This window comes from Suncus etruscus, chromosome 12 (assembly GCF_024139225.1).
Source record: "Suncus etruscus isolate mSunEtr1 chromosome 12, mSunEtr1.pri.cur, whole genome shotgun sequence".
Classification (NCBI taxonomy): Eukaryota; Metazoa; Chordata; class Mammalia; order Eulipotyphla; family Soricidae; genus Suncus; species Suncus etruscus.
In genome coordinates, this window is record NC_064859.1 from 86,706,594 (window position 1) to 86,720,881 (window position 14,288).

Sequence of the window (14,288 nt, forward strand, 5' to 3'; positions counted from 1 at the left end):
TGTTTTCAAAAGAGAAAATTCTACTGGCCTATGTATAACAGATTCCTAAGAACTATTAAACATGTCTGATATTTTTAAAAAAAAAACATTTTATTGGTTTATATTTAGAAGTAGATATAAGTAAATTTAAATCTAGAATAGATATCTAGAAGAACACAAAAACACAAACAAACTCCCTAGCCACTATATTGGCTCTCAGGGCTAAACATTTATCCAAAATGACATGTTCAACTATGTATTTCACTATTTAAAATATTTCAAAACAACTCAAGTGCCCAAACATATATAAGTGAGTAAGGAAAAGATGATATAGAGATACAATTAAATACTATGCAGTTGTGAGAAAAGGTAAAGATTTTGACCTGGAAAGAGTCAGAAGGTGTTTTGCTCCGAGGAGCAAATCAGAAATTAAAAGCTAAAAATTAAAAAAATTAATAGATAAATGATAGAATATCTTTCTGTTATGCAGATCATAAAAATCTAAGAAGGATATTAGACAAAATCTAAATGGAAAAAAATCCCAAGATATGATCAATAGAACCTAGAACTAAGAGTCTAAGTGTAAAGGGGTAAGGACTGTGAAATAATGGTGGAAGGACCAGAAAGGAAGATGAAAGCATTGGCACAATGCTCAGCAACTATAAAATATGAATTTAATAGCATGTAAATAGTGATAGAACAATAACATTTTTGAAAGATTGTGTCTTTCCCCATGACTGGAAATTTGATAGACAAAATTCACAATAATTAAGTCACAGGTTGTTTAGATCAGTCAAGGGTCATCTTTGGGGACAAAGAACTTGTGATGAAACAGCTTCATCTTGTTGGACCCATTAGATGCATGTGCCTTTGTTTTTTATTCCATCCACCTAGTGCTAGAAGTTCATTTCAGAAAGATGAATTCTGTTCTATAGGAGAGATGCAAAATAGAAGGGTTCTCAGAAATCAATTTACTAGCCATAGACTTATTATTATTATTATTATTATTATTATTATAAAAGCAAAAATGGGCTAGCTGACTACTTACATGCTCCATCTGGTAAAAAGCAAGATCATGGTGCAGAAAAGGTTTTGCTTTAAGGGGAAAATAATTCTGGAAAAGGTATAAGGCTTATGATAGAAGCATTTGTAATCTAGTATAAGTCTGATGGAAATACTTGTTCTCATCATCTTCTGAGACATAAAGCTAGAGGTTAACATGCCTATAGAGGCATTGTTTTGCACCGTAGTCTTGAATATAAGTTGAATATAGGAGAGGTGACATTATAGCAGGGATAATAGAAAGAGTGGAAGTAAAGAAGTAAGAAAAATGTTGCACTTCTACAGAACGACAACAGCACTATTGTGTTAAATTAATAAGTCTGTCCATAACCTTCTTTTACAAGCTAAGTTGTCCAAATTTTAAACCATCCTGACTTCCCGCTCCACTACTCCCACTAGGAGAAATAATTCTTTTTCTGAGCTCCCACAGTTCTCAACAGGGGATTCCATTCTGATACATAATGTAATATTAGAAGTATATTCTATATATTTCTTCCTTATATAACTATGAGTTCTTTTTAGGGAGGAAGTAAGGCTCATTTCTCTCCATTTCTATGATCTTATCTAGTAATCAGTATGTAATAGTGAAGGTATTTTTGATGGAAGACTGGAATTCTTTCAACTGTGTCATTCTCTCTCTCTCTCTCTCTTTTTGTTTTTTTTCGGGCCACACCCGTTTGATGCTCAGGGGTTACTCCTGGGTAAGCGCTCAGAAATTGCCCCTAGCTTGGGGGGACCATATGGGACGCAGGGGGAATCTAACCGCGGTCCTTCCTTGGCTAGCACTTGCAAGGCAGACACCTTACCTCTAGAGCCAACTCTCCGGCCCCAACTGTGTCCTTCTCATGAGTCTGAATTTTGATCATATTTGCTTGTTTGTCCCATATCTGCTTTTTTCTTTTTCTCTTGCCCCATGTTCTTGACATTAACAAGTATAATCCTAAAAATGTTTTGTCTGAACATCAAAACTCCCCAGGCAGAGTTAACTTTCAGACTCAGTAATTCTGTAAACTCTTATTTATAACTTCATGTAAAACCAGTGTTAAAATGTATTAGCTACATGAGATCACAGACATATATTGAGCCCGTTTTAAAAATAAAACCCTCAGACGTCTATGGTCTCTCTCATGTTATATGGATGCAAATGGATTTTGAACCTAAATATGGAATCTTATGCATTTATAAATGTCAGATTTCATCTTACTGGCTTAGAGCATTACAAATTTTGAGATAATTTTAAACTCTGATTTTGCCAACAATATTAAGTGATCATTTCTGATTTTACCCAGGTTTTCATTTGACAAGCATATATCATATATTTTGTGAGTTATTGCGAGATTAATAAACCAAATAGAGATAAGAGAAGCATTCTGACTGGGATGACTAGATGTTTTGTCTGAGCCAACAGGAAGTTGGTGACTGAACTCACCTTGGCCTTTTATTCAACCACTTGCATACTTTGACTAACATTTGTCACACTATCAAAGGAGATAAATGAAAATTCTTTGTAATGTTTTCCTAAAATCAAGATATGCCTGCTTCTTCAGACTTCATCTCGATAATGAGAAAATAAATTTAGTGTGACCTCATGTTTTTACCCCATGCTATTCTCCAGTAGGCTCTGCCATTTTGCCTTTCATATCTTGGAAGCAAATCACAAGAATTTGTCAGTCAGATGTTTCTAAAGTACATCTTCCTCCTTCTAAAATGCAGAACATCTTTTCTATAGTTATAAGCCATTTCTTATGCTGTAAGGCTTGTCACTGATTATATTTTTTAAGCAATAATCAAGCAAAGAATTGTTATCTAATTAATAGAATAATCTCTTTGAGGATGATATATTAATATAATAGATCATTTTTATGAGTCAAGGATTATGATTGTTTCATTTGCCATTGTGACCTTATTCAAAACATCTCAATTTCTTAAAGAGACCTTTTATTTTCTGAGAAATGAGAGCATTAACCATGAATTGAATAGTTTCTAAATTTATACTTAGTTCTAAATTTTTATATTCTATGATTAACTACATAGATAGCCAGGAAGTCCCTTATAACTTACCTGTTATCTAAAGTGCAGAGATCTGCCACTGATCTGGAATTGAATCCACATTAAGATCTATTACTTTCAAGAGTTTTAGTTAGAACTGTAGCCTTCTTTATATAAAGGGCAGAGCAAGTCTGAGAAAGAGGAAATGCTGTTTCTCAGCCTGTGCATGCCTGCCAATCAGAAAGACCATTTGGGGATTTGATGCAAAGTTATTTCTGGTTGATGACTCCACATGCCAGAATTCTCGCTGATATTTTTAAATCCCTGCAATAAAGTCTCAGTAGAAGAAACCACAAGATGAATTACACAAGCTTATAGATCTGTCTCTGACAAACTTCAGGGTTTTCATTCATCTTCATAATTTCAGCACTCAGTGTCCCAGAAAATCTTTGGGAAATAGAATTGAAAAGAAAACCAATGATTTCACCCAACAGTTAAGACCAGGGGTTATATATATTGTTTAACTAATTGGAGGCAAAAAATATTTTAATATACTATAATCTTTATTTTCCATGAATTCTCTTAGGTTTCTGTGGCTAAACTATTTTCTAAAATATTTTCTTTATAGTGGACATTTTATTTACTGGAAAGACCTAATTGTTTTTTTTCCTCTTTCTCACATGTATATACAATTACAATAGGGTTGCTGTACAGCTCTATATCAAGGCTTAGAGAAATATTGTTCCCAAGGCATTTTGTTTTAAGGAAATTTGCTTTTATAAAGCATTTTCATAAGAGTCTCTGTTACTGAAGCAATTATTAGAAGTCATTTACATATATGAGTCAAATCAGTTTGATTATACACATCCTATAACTCATCAGGAGTAAATGAATACCCATAACCATATCTTTAACCAAGCCAGGACCAGTGTTTTATTTTGCTTGGGGTTCCCTTGATACGCAGAAGTAAAAGGTGCATTCATGAGTTACCCTTTCTGCTCAGCCCACACTCATCAGAGAACTGGACACAGTGTTCTCTCTCATCATACTACTTCTCCCGTTGAATTGCTTATCAGATTGCTCCTATGTCAGTATACTATTAAAGCTCTATTTACAAACAGGCAAAGTGAACATGTGTGAAATATAGATATTCTCATTTAAATACATAGTTATGGCACTGTTTTTAAGTGATTCAGTTCATGACTCAAAATTGGATTAATTGTTCATCTTGTAGGTTTTCTTTTTATTCTGTACTCAAGATAGGTTGAGATCCTGGATCTTCAGAATATAGTCAGTAGGAGTTAAATTTAGGTAAAAGTATAGCCAGGTTTTACAATTAATACAGAAAGCCAGAGACAATTTTTGGAAGTCCAGTATTGTATAAGAAACATGTTTGATTAATTCTAAAGTAGCTCTAATAGCAAAGTAGTCACATTATTAAAATCCTCTAGATTTTTATTTTACTTTGAAAACAAATGAAAATGACTTGCTAAAAGTAAATTACAAAAAAAGGACCCCCCAAAAAGCATTTCCCATGAAATTTTAAAAATAGCTATGTGAAAAAGTGTGTAGAAGCTCTAGAACTTAGAAAGGACTGATAATAAAAGTTAAAAATAGTTTAGCATGTATAGTGCAATTTGATTAGGTGAAGTAAAAAACAAGGTATTCAACATTATCTATTTGAGAAGTAAAATAATATTATACTCTCATAGATGACAATAATATTTATGCTTTAGGAACTCTTCATGATGCATATTTATATATTCTATTTTGGGCTCTCATTAATATACTTTATATGTTTGTGTACATATAATTACGTTTTAATTGAAAAGTTTCAGATGCACTTAAAACTTTCTTGTTTTCTAATTCAATATTCATACAAGGTTTATTTTGCTGTGACTTTTCCAGCTTGAATATTTCATTTAGTTTTATTATTTTCTACTTAATGAAAAATATAATTAAGTAAATGAATTTTTCTCTTTTTAAAGTCTCAGCCACACCTATATTTGACTAAGTAGCTACAGTAAGATTGCTGATACATAAAATCTTATTGTGGTTAATTTTAATAACTTGCCAAGGGAACTTTGATTAATCCTTTGATGCAAAGATTATTTAGCAGAGGTTTTTGTTTTTAATCTCCAAGTGATTAGATTAATTTTCCTTATCATTTGGTACTAGATTTCTGATGTTATTAAACTGTGAATAGAGAATTTATTATTACAACTGATCTTTTGTTTCTAAACATATTGGAACAATGTTAAGAAATATTTGTCTTTCTAAGGGACATATTTTATATAATTTCTTTGATTATATCAATTTTATTATTAAAATATTATAACAATTATTTAGTTCAATTGCTGTATACTAAATAGCAATATATTTCAAACTATTTAAGGACTTATTACTTTGTAAAAATTTCAACAGCATTTGATCTAGGTCTTTAAAAATGTCATAGTTATTTTTACAGAGATGGCATTCAATCTGTATAGGACTTAGAGTAGCACTGTCATTATAACAATATTAATCTTTCCAATTTATGAGTAGGGCACATGTTTTCATTTTCTTGTGTCCTTTTTTATTTATTTTCTAGTGATTTATAGTTTTATTTGTACAAATCTTTCACTGCTTTAGTTAAGCTGATTCTTTCATACTTGATTTCTGAGACACAAATGTGAATAGGATTTAAAAAAAATTCCACTTTATTATTTGTATACAGAAAGGCCATGCATTTCTGTACATTGCTTTTTGTAGATTGCCACTTTACTGTACAGGTCTATTATTTTGAGGAGCTTTTATTTTTGTAGCCTTTAGGATTTTCAATGTTTAGTATCATGTCAGTCATACAAATAGAGATTGAATTCCGTTTCAGATGCCCTTAATATCTCATTTTTGCCTAATTGCTTCAGCATATATATGAAAAGACTTCCATCACTATATTAAATAGTAGTGCTGAGAGTAATCAAACTTGCCTTGTGACTATTTTAGATGGAAGGCTTTCAGTTTTTCATCATTGAATATGTTTGCTGTGGTAAACGCTTTAACTGTATTTAAGATGATTCCCTCAACCTACATTTTATTGAAAACTATTTTTTTAATAGCGAAGAGCACGAATGCAGTCCCCCCCCCACTACCAGAAAGTATGCAATCGAGTTTCCCACATTTGAGAAAATCGCAGGGGTCAGCACACCCGGAGTGCAATGGGTGAGCCTCGCTCTGGGGAAATCATCTTCATGATCATGGTATCTCCCCTGCCAAGTAAGTGTTACAATTAAAAAGTTTTACCATACATGAATGTTTGACTTTAAGTGTTTTCTCTGCACCTACTGATATTATTTTTATTTTTCCTTGCATTAAAATAATGTGATATGTTGATGATTTGCCTATATTAAACCATCTTTGTATCTTTGACACGAATCCTACTTGGTCATGGTATATGATATTTTGATGTATTGCTGGAATATGTTTACTAGTATTTGGAGATCTTTATTATATGTTCACCAGGACCATTCATAAAAGACATTTGCACTCACGTGTTTCATTGCAGCACTAGTCACAATACCCCAAGTCTGGAATCAACCTGTGTTCAAGATAAAATGACTGAAAAAATAAATTATATATACACAAATATAAATGGACTGTTTAAAAAAGTCAAAATCATGCAATTTTCTTATAAATGGATGAACCTAGAGAGTATCATAATGAGTAAAATTAGGAGAGGGACAGATACGAATTATTCTTTCAATGGTAAAAGGAAATAAAAGTCCCAAGTCAGCATAAATTGAGAACTAGTCTTTAGTTGGAAGCATACCACAGAGAAGAGATGATTGGAGAATAGAAGGGGATGCACACTGCGACAATATTGGAAAGAAGTAGATCTCTGGTGGGGAATGTGGTACAAAATGTTTCATGCAAGAATCCCTACCATTAAAAGTACTGTAAACCATGCATTCCTAAAGTTACAAAAAATAAAAGTTAAACAAAACAAAACAAAACTAAACTAAATGCCTAAATTCATTATCTTAGTCCCTCACAAGTGCTATTATTTGTTTTTATTCTTCTGTTTGTATTTTTGTTCTTTCTCTTTTCCTCTCTCTCTTTCTCTGTCTCTCTCTAATTTCTTCCATCCAACTCTTTTCAGGATTTCTTCTGGCTCTGCTCAGGAATCACCTCTGGCACTGTGCTCAGGGAACATCACTCCTTCTTAGTGTTGCTTGGGGAACCAAGGGTGGTACTATGGATCATATCTGGTTGACCTATGCAAGACAATTTGCCTAACCTGCCATACTCATTATCTTTCCATGATCTAATTATTTTCTTATATATTTTATAATTAGAAAATTAAAAAATAGATGCATGATAATCATATATCAATACTAATTGTCTATTATAGTAAATCATTTGATACTGTCAAGTTAATTTCGGGGAGGTGATTTTACTTTTGAAGAGGTTCTATTTTTCTCTTTTCCTAGGCCCTCAATTATTGATAAGGCTTCATATATTTACATAATTTAATATATATTATTTTGAGGGAGGGGCTCTATGCCTGGATGTTCTCTAAGCTCTATACTCAAGAATCATTCCTTACTGTGAGGTACCAAAGTTTGAATGCAGGGCTGCTGCATGCAAGGCAAGTGCTCTACCCACTGTACTGTCACTCCTACTCCCAGATGATGTATTTTTAATCAAGTATATCAAGTTGACTAGTTACTTGCTCTTAATGACAAAAATCAAATGGAACTAAAATTTCAAGTCTAGCCCAATAACTATTACTTAGTTATTATTGCATATATGTTTCTTTTTATTTCTTTCTCTATCTTGAGAATTGCAAATCACATTTTGATTTTAATGGTATCTATTTTATGCCTTAAACTGTGCACATTTAAGCTTGTATTGCTAAATTTATCAGTATCAAGGAAAAGAACATTTATAGAACTCTTGTTATTCCTTCAAAATTTTCTTGACATTCTTTTGATTTTAAAATGATTTATACCAAATAGGTTTATTTTATTGATAAGGTAAGACTTATTTTCCCTTCTTGGATGCTGCTAATATTTTTTCCCTTCAATATCTCAATCTGGGGATTTGTTGTTGCTACTTGCTTTGTTTCTTTCAGTTTTCCCAATTTACTTGAGGAATCATAAATTGGAAAGTCTTAGTGTTGTTTTTTCATGATCAATTTAAAATATTGTCAGTACATGTGTGAGTCCATTGTAACTAAAATTAGAATCTTTAATAATTTCAAGGTGTAATTATTGGGTAGCACAGGTCAAGGGCTTCACAACTAAGATTTAAAAGAAAATAAGAATATGAAAAACATGTGGTGATGGATAGCCAAGCATTTTTTTTTTTTCAGGAAGTCTGGGGCCCCATCAGCAATTTTCAGTCAATCTTGCCAGTTGTTTAGGTTTAGTGCAAGGATCAGTGGAGGTGATGCTAGAGAAGGCATACCTGGACTGCTCTCATGGTCATGAAGGGTTTAAGGCAACACCTCCAAGGCTGTACTGGGTAATGTTGGAGGAGCATGTTCTGAGAACTAAACTCACATGCTAGAGCATCTTACTAGCCTAGCCACTTTACTCTTTTCTGGTCCCAGTATGAAAATATTTTATGTAAAAAAATATTGTGAAATAAGTACAGAACTTAATTCCTACTTTTCTTTTTTACTTAGACATTTTTGGTTTTTTTTTTTTTTTGGGGGGGGATGGCCTCACCTGGTGATGCTCAGGGGTTATCCTGGCTATGTGCTCAGAAATTGCTCCTGACTTGGGGGACCAAATGAGATGCTGGGAGATCAAACCACTGTCCATCTTAGGTTAGCATGTACAAGGCAAATGCCCTACCACTTGCACCACCATTCCTGCCCCTATTTAGAAATAATTTTTAATTGAATCACCTTAAGATGCACTGTTACACACTTGTTTATGATTGAGTCTCTCAACAATGTACAACATTCTTCACCAGTGCATATTTCCTGCCACCAATTTTCCCCAGTTTCCCTCTGTCCTCCTCCCTGCCTGCTTCTGTGGCAGATAGTACCACCCCCTCTTTCTCTCTATTTTTTTCTTATTGTCATGCACATCAGTTTATCTTATTTAAACCCCCAGTTCTTGTCCAGAATAATCATAATCATTTTCAACACTCATTGTTATAGTGGTCCCTTTTCTGTCCTAACTGCATTTCCCACTCTGTGGCAAGCTTTCTATTATGTCTAGTCCCTGCATTTTAGGAACCCGTAGCTATGAAGGAAACATTGCCAGGACCAACCCATTATCCAAGAGCTTTCTTCCCTGTATCAAATTTCCCCCTTCCTCTACATAAGTCTTCTGCCATAGCTTCCCAATTGAAAAATAAGTGAGATTGACTGGATGGTCTGAGAAGATGCTTGTTTTTTCAGCTCAGTTAAAATGAGTGAAATATATTTTTCCCTTCTCCCAGTTCTTCCCTGACATAAGAATGCATTTTAAAGATATAGCAGCCATCTTGTAACTTTACTGTAACTGTTGTGAGAAATATGTCACGACAATACAAATGTACTGATCCTGAATACTTCTCTGTTTCTCAACAAATGCACTTGGTGCCTTCCCTTTAAATGATGATGGAAGGAAACAAGCCTTGATTGCTTGTTGTTATCAAATGTAAATCATGTCTTGGGAATATGCATCTAACTGGTAGGTTAGACACAGAGTAGCACTCACAATAAGTCTTCATGAAGCATCATATATGTAGTGTAGATAAAAATAGCAGTGTTTCTCCTGACACAATACAACATTCTTAGAAGAATCTGTTGGTTCTGTACAGCTCTACTTTTTCTTTATCTGTCACCTTCACCTTTGTGTAAAGACTACCCATTTATCTCTGTATTCTAAACCACTAGCTTTCTCTTCAGAGACAGGTTGTAAGATCATTAAATGTGTTTCCTTGCCAGGAAATTGTAACCAGCAATAGAGCAATACCTCTCTGTGATTTGCATAAAGTTATTTTTGTTTTCTTTGATAGTATTCAAAAGAGTGCATTGACGGATTGCTCCTTTCTCAAATGGATTCCCAGTGTGAAATACAAATGGGTAGAACTACTAGAAAGTGTGTCTCTAGACAGTCTCATTATGGAGCATAAGGTATCCTGACTAAACATTAGCATGTAAGAATGGGTAAATTAAACTTGGGAAAAGAGATGAACATGAGAACTCAATAACACCTGAGACTTCGTTCTCCCTGCATGGCAATATAGATTTTTTTGAATTCAGAACTGATGGCACAAATGAAATTACCTCTAAGTTGTGAATAATTTAATTATATTAATTTTACCATAATGCATCATCATCATTGGTCCACAGTAATGAAAGGTGTATTGCCAAGCATTTAATAAAGAATATACTGGAAAAGGAAGTCTTGGTTCTTGGTCTTTTTACTGTTAAAAAATTCCATAACTACTGTGATGATAACTAGTGACAAGAAAATTATGTCATAAAGTCTATTTTGGTACTACAGTGAAATCCAATTCATTTGGAAGCTCTTTTCATGCAAATAGAATTTTCTAGGGAAAAGTCAATACTAATCATCTTGTACTTTCCACACATAGAAACCAAAATGTTTCTCACTTTTGAACCTCTCATTCACTCATTAATTCATTGTTCAGAGCATGTAAATATATTAGATGCCACTTTTTATAATCAAATTACTTTCTTCCAGTTGTAGTCCATGCCAAGTAACTCCAATTTATCACACAATTTGTTCATTGATTAGATATTTTTCAGTTTCAGGTAGAAGAAATTTGAGTTGAGCTGACTTAAGCACAAGAAGAACTTATTGAATTACATTATATAATATGACATAAAAATGTGAATGTTTCCTGAGGAAATGATTAAGCATAAAGAACCTTAATACTCATCAGTTCTTTTTTAACCCTGGTCCATCCCTTTCTCACCTAGGCCTTCATCTTGGTATACCATTTTATTTCAGTCTATTGTTCTGGAATAGAACTGACCTCAAGAGAAATTTCTGAAAGTCATTGTTATGAATGTAAGGTTGATGTAAGTTCAGGTGTTATGGTAGTTAACACTTGTTGTCAGAGGTATGTCGTGTCATCTTGTTGGCAAGAGTCAATTGCTATACTGGCAGCCTCCAGCAACACTGTTGTTTTAAGCTTCTCTAACTCCTGGGGAAATATTTGTCTAGACCCACGAAGAAGGATATTGTCTTTTATTATAAGCTGCATTGTCAAAACTGAAAGAGGCAGAGAGAAATTGACATGGATTCCAATTTCTCTTGGAATCTAGGTCATATCACAGTTTCTGTTTTCCTCTTCTTTCCCAAGATTCATATGCATCTCTCCTTTCTGACTCCCTGCCTTTGAATTTCAGATCTCACCACTTTATGTAAAAGAAACAGGCATATCAAAACTATTAAAAAAGTTCTTATAGTGCCCTGGTCAATTCCCTCTTCTCATATTCTTCATCTGCACTTATTCCAGGAATTCTGGTTTTCTAATTTTAGCCCAACTAATAAATCACCCACTTGACTTTAAAAAAATAATGAGCTTGATATAATGGTTATTAAGTTAAATAAACACTTAAAGTTAATTTTGGTAGCATTCATTCACTTACTAGACACACTATATTCATAAACTATCCTCCACTCTAGCCAGCCATTTAATCTTTAGTTTCACTTTTCCATCCAAATGACCAACAGTCATTTTTTTTAATACCCATGAAAACGGATGTGAATAACCCAGAACTCCCTTACGCATGCACCTGCATTGAAGTGGAAGAGGGCAGCAGGCCTGGTCAATGACATTTTGCATGTGATTTTCAATGTGGGAAATGGAGACTAACCAGCTTTTCCAGCTGAAAGTACTGGAGAATTTTAGGTTGATGAAAAGGAATTACCTGGGCAATGAAGCAGCATGAAGTACTATAAATGGCTGAATTAGATCTATGATTGGGAGTCAACTGATTTCTCTAGTGAATTTTTTTTCATAAAATTTTAGCTGAAATGTAACAAAATTTAGGGTAATTTTGTTATATGTCCCTAATCATTAACTTCCCCAGAAATATTTTATTTACCAATATATATTGTCAAATGTGATAAATGCTTGATTCCATTTAACCATCAAAATACTGCTTGACTCTCACTTTAAACCCTCATTGTAAGTATTTGTAATGATGTCTGGCCTGACTTTTATTTACCACTGGACCATAATTCACACAGAAGCACCAATTCGGCTCAAGAATGTGACACATGAAAGATGAGAGTGAGTTTGCTGCCGACTCACTCCTGGCCTCTCTGGCTACATTCACTTGTCTTTTTGTCTTTGAGCTGCTCTTTCTTGCCAAGCATAGCGGAAAGCGCCCCTGCTCTATCAATAGACTTTTCCTACATTCTCTACAGAGATCTCGCATACTTCCTGTGGCTCATGATATCTTTCTCTGGCTTTCAGGCACATACCTTTGAGTAAAACTGCCAGAAGCAAGTGTCATCTTTTTTCTTTTATCAATAGTCTTTCAGAGTTTGCACAAGTGACTTGCTTCTCAACTGCTGCTGAGCAGTAGAGAGAGCACAGGAAGATTTTACATGGAAAGAGCATTTCAGCAGTAGAGACTCCACATCTCTCTGAAATAGGAATCTCAGGATGTGCAGCCCGGAAGCATGTGCAGTGCATGGAAATGAAGTGATGTCAAGAAAGAGGCTTTTCCTCTCTCTGAAGAGCAGCTCTTACTTTGGGGTTAAGGAAATGCAGGAGAAAGAGGAGCACTTTATAGAGCTCTGTATGCATTAAATATACATTGAATAGATGCATGTGCAGGAAGCAGGGGTGTGTGTGTGTGTATTCAAAAAGGACTTCATTCCTGACCTCGTCATGCATGCAGTCTAAAGGAAAGGGAAGTCATAAAGAAATATTTTCTAAGCACATGTGAAGAAAAAAGGGGGTAAGGAAGAACATCCTTAAAGCTGTTATAGTCAACTTTTGTAAGGAGATGACAGTTAGCTGATCCATGAAAAATGAACTAAGAGACATGTGAAGATCCTGTGTTAGATGATGCAAATCTTCCAATGTTTAAGACTTGAGGATAAAATGACCCAGATTCCTCTAAGATATCTCTATATTCTGCATTATTCAGATGTTGGGCCAGCTAATGATTATGCCTGCATTTAATTTTTCCACAGACAAAATAATCCCTATGCTTTATGATGTACATAATGTGGATTGGCCAAACATAAATTACAGAGAAATGCACTGATAAACATACTCAACTCATAAAATACAGACTCTGATCTGATGATACTATGCAAAAAGGAAAGGAAGCAAGGATATCATATTGAAGAAACTGTGTTTCAATATGCCTAAAAAAGAAAACAAGTTGCCTGTCTAAGACCACACTACCTATTTGAAAATATATTAAAATGAATTTCAGGAGGAAAATTGCAGGAACTCATGTTTTTCTACTGTGTACCCCTTTTTGTTGTACACATATGTATTAACTGATTACTTCACACCTACTAATAAAAGCATATGTAAAAATGTAATTTTCCTTTGAAAGAATACAAATATGCTTTCATATCAACAAAGATGTGTTGGGTTTATACTAGCAGCCCAGTGATAAGACGAGGAGACCACCTGGCAATGCAAGTCACAAAGTAGGATTTTATATGCTTAGCTAGCTAAGGGTCCAAGACTTCCACCTGGGAACAGGCTTTTGGTCAAGGACCCCGAGTCACTTTTCCACTTGTGTTAAATAGCTATTATATCCATGTGTCAGAGCTGAATGTAAAGCCCCAGGAAGCAGATAAAAGGGATACACCATTCAAATGCCACAAGATACATAATTCAGATGTTACAAGACTGATCTGTTAAGGCCTATCCCGAGTGCACAGACTTGGGTACCATGTTCCAGATGTGGGTCTTGTATTCCAGATGTGAGTACTTGTGTCTTCCTTTGATTCCAACTCTTCCTGAAGACCACATTCCCACAAGCTAACAAGCTAAACAAGCAGTTTAGCAAAAGCAGAAACTTTCATGGGGAAAGAGGGAACTTAGAATCCTACAGATGCATGGCACAAAAGTGAACTATTATATGTAGCAGCTTTTTAAAAAAAATGTACAAATTCTTTTGCATGTGTGTCTGCATGTTGTCATTGTTAGAGGAGTCCACACCCAGTGATTTTTATTGTTTACTATAGTGGTGTTTGGTGGGACCCTATGTGGTGCCAAGGATTGTGCCTTAGTCAGCTGGTGCAAGGCAAGTGTTTTACCGACTGTAG

General features: G+C 34.3%; 1 non-coding gene across 1 annotated transcript; it reads right to left on the reverse strand.

Annotated features, from left to right (window-relative positions):
• Positions 1-6,125: 6,125 nt before the first annotated feature.
• LOC126024867 (U1 spliceosomal RNA) lies at positions 6,126-6,293 on the reverse strand. The gene has a single exon (XR_007500965.1). It is a non-coding gene; the product is annotated as a U1 spliceosomal RNA (small nuclear RNA).
• Positions 6,294-14,288: the final 7,995 nt, after the last annotated feature.